The sequence below is a fragment of the Triticum urartu genome, chromosome 1, assembly GCF_003073215.2.
Source record: "Triticum urartu cultivar G1812 chromosome 1, Tu2.1, whole genome shotgun sequence".
In the NCBI taxonomy this organism is placed as follows: domain Eukaryota; kingdom Viridiplantae; phylum Streptophyta; class Magnoliopsida; order Poales; family Poaceae; genus Triticum; species Triticum urartu.
This window is the reverse complement of record NC_053022.1, coordinates 470,504,274-470,509,651: the sequence shown is the minus strand read 5'-3', so window position 1 is coordinate 470,509,651 and position 5,378 is coordinate 470,504,274. Positions and strand designations below refer to the sequence as shown.

General features: G+C 47.6%; 1 long non-coding RNA gene across 1 annotated transcript; it reads left to right on the top strand.

The window, feature by feature from the left end:
* Positions 1-496: 496 nt before the first annotated feature.
* Positions 497-939, top strand: LOC125535729. Its single transcript, XR_007294793.1, has 3 exons — positions 497-588; positions 676-801; positions 897-939. It is a non-coding gene; the product is annotated as an uncharacterized LOC125535729 (long non-coding RNA).
* Positions 940-5,378: the final 4,439 nt, after the last annotated feature.

Genomic DNA, 5,378 nt, shown 5'->3' with positions numbered 1-5,378 from the left:
TTATTTTATCATGATGATCTTGCTAAAAAAATTGAAGAACAAAATTTGACACTTGATGAAAATTAGGATTATAAGTATCATGATGATCTAAAACCTTGACTAGATGTCATCAACAATATGATTTTTTTTCATAGTTTGAAGTGTCAATGCTTTATGTGATGTGATGCCCTCAGCTTTATGTGATGTGATGCCCTCAAATTTTTGACTCGGTAAAATTTACAGGCTTTGTGGTATTTCATCTCACTGGAGCCTTCGTCGTCTGGGTTTGGTCCGTGATCCTGCCGCTGCTAGACTACTTCCTCTACAGCGGAGGGTGAGCTACGAATCCACCTTCAACTCCTAGCCTCTTTTAACTAGATTGAATTTTCACATCAAGTCGCGTAACCTAGGTCTCCCGTCCGAGAGGGTCTCCTATCCTCTTTATCTTTTTCTATATTGTATTCTCAGTTTATTTTTAGCATTGCTCACTTAGAAATAACCTAAATTATGTAGGCCTATAAGGAGTTTGTCGAGCATAGGAATCTCGAGGTGCGGGAGTACTTGAAACGAGTGAAGGCAAACGATGATTACAACCGTCAGATGATGACGGTTAGTTTTGCCCTCTTAAAACCAACCTAAATTTTTGCACTTTCATTCCTTCTGATCTTCTACTTTGCTTGTTTAACTAACATTCAGGCTATGTTGGCGTCTTGGACTAACCGCACGGATCCACCACAAATGGGACCCCCACCACCACCTGCGGGAGAACCCCCACACGTGCCCACGTTCGATGAATGGGTGGCACTAGGCAGTGATGGTTCGGTTAGTACATTTGCCTAACTACTAGCAAACTAGTTCTCGTTCATGAAACACTATCATATCATATTTACCGTTAGAATCTTTTCTGAAACATGTAGGGGACCGGTGGCTCGACTCCTGCTCCGTCGACCCCAGTCACTCGGATCTGGCAGAGTGGTGGTGGTCGCGATGACGGTTTTGGCGGAGGTGGTGCTTTTGACGGAGGTGGTGCTTTCGGCGGGGGGGCTCTTGCTTGATGATTCCGTGCATGTGGCCATCGTGCCATGCCTTTCATATTCCTACTTTTATCATGTTTCATGTCTTGCACTACTTTTATGTTCATGAACTTCCATCGGTGATGATCTTTAGATAATGTGATGAACTTGAGTATGTTTAGATGATGATGGTGAACTTGAGTATGTTTAGATGATGATGGTGAACTTGAGTATGTTTAGATGAACTTGAGTATGTTCACATGATGAATTGTCATATTTCTGCATAATTTCATATTGTTCTGTTTTGAAATGCTGTCAAATGAATTGGAAAAGAGAAAACAGGGAAAATAAAAAAAACAAAAAAAACTATGCCTACGGCAAAGCCGTCGGCATATATACACCCAGGAGTTACCAGGGCTTGCCACGTGGCAAACTATGCCGACGGCTTTGCCGTAGGCATAGCCCTGTTGCCAGGAGAAACCAGGAGCTGCCACGTGGCAGACATATGCCTACGGCAAAGCCGTCGGCATACCTGCGCCACGTGTCGTCTCCTGAATCACGCTGTTGACGGCGCCGTCCGTTGCCGTCAGACGGAAAACAACGCCGACAGCTAAACTATGTCGACGGCTATCCCACGGCCGTCGGCATATGCACCTATGCCGACGGCTATACTACGCCGACGGTCTGACACATCTACGCTGACGTGATCTACGCCGACGGGGCTATGCCGACGGCGGCCGTAGGCATAGATCTATGCCGACGGCAAAGGACCTGTGCCGACGGCCCTAGGCCGTAGGCATAGCCCGCGAGTCCGGTAGTGAATGGAATATGTAAGACTATATGCCTGTAGATTTACTCTTTCACTCTTAATTTGTATTTGTAATAGAGGGGTGCTCTTTGGAGGAACATGTTTTGTAACGCCCTCGATGCGGCTATATCTCCCACGTGTCAAAGCAAGACTTAAAGGCATAACCGCATTGAAAGCAATGTCGCAAGTGAGGTAATCTTCACACAACCCATGTAATTCATAAGGGAAAGAGATACATAGTTGGCTTACAATCGCCACTTCACACAATTACAAGAATAAAGCATTACATCAACCAAATACAATCAAGGTCCGACTACGGAACCAAAATAAAAGAAGAACCCCAAATGCGACAAGGTCCCCGATCGTCCCGACTGGGCTCCACTACTGATCAACTAGAACGAAACAACACAAAGGACAAGATCTTCATCGAGCTCCTCCTGAGCTGGGTTGCGTCATCTGTACGGACTCATCGGCACCTGCAAGCTGGTTTTGGAAGTATCTATGAGTCACGGGGACTCAGCAATCTCACACCCTCGCGACCAAGACTATTTAAGCTTATAGGTAAGGCGAAGGTATGAGGTGGAGCTGCAGCAAGCGACTAGCATATATGGTGGCTAACATATTCGCAAAAGAGAGCGAGAAGAGAAGGCAAAGCACGAATGAAGAACTATGATCAAGAAGTGATCCTAGAACAACCTACGTCAAACATAACTCCAACACCGTGTTCACTTCCCGGACACCGCCGGAAAGAGACCATCACGGTAACACACGCGGTTGATGTATTTTAATTAAGGTCAACTTCAGGTTTTCTACAACCGGACGTTAACAAATTCCCATCTGCCAATAACCGCGGGCACGGCTTTTGAAAGTTCAAATCCGTGCAGGGGTGTCCCAACTTAGCCCATCACAAGCTCTCACGGTCAACGAAGGATATTCCTTCTAGCGGGAAGGCCCGATCAGACTCGGAATCCCGGTTACAAGACATTTCGACAATGGTAAAACAAATCCAGCAACACCGCCCGAATGTGCCGACAAATCCCGATAGGAGCTGCACATATCTCGTTCTCAGGGCACACTCAGATGAGACTAGCTACGAGTAAAACCAACCCTCAAGTTTCCCTGAGGTGGCCCCGCAGGCAGCTTAGTTCGGACTAACACTCAGAGGAGCACTGGCCCCGGGGGGTTAAAATAAAGATGACCCTCGAGAGAGCGACTCCCAAGGGAAAAGTAGGTGGTGGTGAGGCAAATGGTAAAACCAAGGTTGGGCATTGCTGGAGGAGTTTTATTCAAGGCGAACTGTCAAGGGGTTCCCATTATAGCCCAACCGCGTAAGGAACGCAAAATCCGGGAACATAACACCGATATGATGGAAACTAGGGCGGCAAGAGTGGAACAAAACACCAGGCATAAGGCCGAGCCTTCCACCCTTTACCAAGTATATAGATGCATTAATTAAATAAGAGATATTGTGATATCCCAACAAGTAAACAGGTTCCAACAAGGAACAACATCTCCATGTTCCGACAAGGAACAAACTTCAATCTTCACCTGCAACTAACAACGCTATAAGAGGGGCTGAGCAAAGCGGTAACATAGCCAAACAACGGTTTGCTAGGACAAGGTGGGTTAGAGGCTTGGTTCAACCATATGGGAGGCATGATAAGCAAGTGGTAGGTATCGCAGCATAGGCATAGCAAAAGAGCGAGCAACTAGCAAGCAAAGATAGAAGTGATTTCGAGGGTATGGTCATCTTGCCTGAAATCCCGCAAGGAAGAAGAACGAGTCCATGAAGAAGATAAACGGACGTAGTCGAACGGATCCTCACACACACGACGTTATTGGAACCAACCCGAAGAAGCAACACCAGAAAGAAAGCAAACAATATAGTAAACAACCACGACATGAACATGGCATGATGCACAATCGAGTCTGATGCATGTCTGGTTTAATGAGGCATGGCATGGCAAAATGCACAAACAATCCTACAAATTAAGTGGAGCTCATTATGCAACGGAGTTGCATATTGAAGAAAACACCACATGACTTATTTAGTTCTCTCTCGTTTATGTACCCAGCAATATTAAATGTTGATTAACATGGCAAGAGGGTGAAGCAAAGTAAAACTACCTATCTAGTCAAGTTTAAATGAGGCCGGAAGCAACGAACAACAATTCCGGTAATCCTCATATGCATATATTAGGTTTGGTACTGTTCTGCCCTAAACATAATTTTAGAGTTATTAAACATGCAAAGATGAGTGCACCATGGTAAACTAGGCATTTTTCTACCCCATTTACATATAAAGTTTATTAAAATCCGAGTTACCGACATATAGTTATGAAATAAATCATTTTAGCATGGCATTAGGTAAATTATGAACAAACATCATTTTAAACATTTTAAACATAGATGAAAGTTGCACAATATGAATCTACACAAAATTCTAAGCAACTTTCATATATAAATCATTTTAATATGGTGCACGGTTATTAAGTTATTATATGCATGAACATGGAGGGTTTTTCTATAAAACTACAGTCTCCGGAATACTTAGGAAATTGGCAGAACAGAAAAAAAAACAGGTTATGGGCCGAAACTGAAGGGCGCAGCATAGCAGAATAGCACACAGCGAGGAACAGGAGGGCGCTGCTCACCATGGGCTTGGCCCGTTGGTGAAGAGGCCGGGCAGGCTGACTTGGCGCTGGCTGGGCCCAGATGCGCGAGGTGGGGAGGCTACGGGCGCGTCGCCCTCTGTTTGAAAGAAAACAGAGGAGCAGCGGTGTTGGTGCTCGCGACGCTGGCTCGCGCGGGACTCCGCCCAAGCGGAGAGGCAGGGGACGGACACGGGAAAGCGAGGGAGGTCCGGATCCTCCAGATCCGGTGGCACTTGGCTTGTGGAGGCCGGCAGCGAGCTACAAGGCCATGGAAGCTGCTGTTGTCTGAAGGAAAAAGACAGAGAAATTCAGAGGGGAAACAAGGAAAGAAGAGGGCCGCAGGGAGATGGCAGGGGAGCGACGGCCTGAGGAGAACCTACGGTTCGGCAGCGAGGAGGCCAGGAAAAGAGCGGGTCCGGCGGGGCAGATCTTGCCGGAGAAGAGGTCGCGGACGGCGGAGCTAGTACCTGAAGAAAAAAATGGTGGCGCGGCAGTTTCAGAGAGGAAGAGACTTGGGAGAAGAAAAGGGAAACGGGGAGACAGAAGGAAGAGGAGGCATGGGGCAGCCCGGACCTGCTACTGGTACGGTAGCTCGCCGACGAGGGCTGGGGGCGCGACGGTGTTGGTCAAAGGCAGAGGCACCAATGGAGCTGCGGCTTCCTCCTGATCGGAGAGAGAAAAACAGAACGATGAGCGAAGGAAAAGAAAACAGGGGAGAAGGAAGGAAAAGAGGGCGGTGCGGGAACGACGGCGTGACCTGGGCATCTTGTCGTCTCGCACGAACGGGAAGACGGAGACCGGTCAGCTCGGGAGCATCTGCAGGTGCTCGGGACGGAGGTGGGTCTCGGGGAGGGGCGAGGCAACAAGGAGACAGGCCCTCAGGTGCTTGCGGAAGAGGGCGTGGAAGATGGAGCTCGGCTCAGG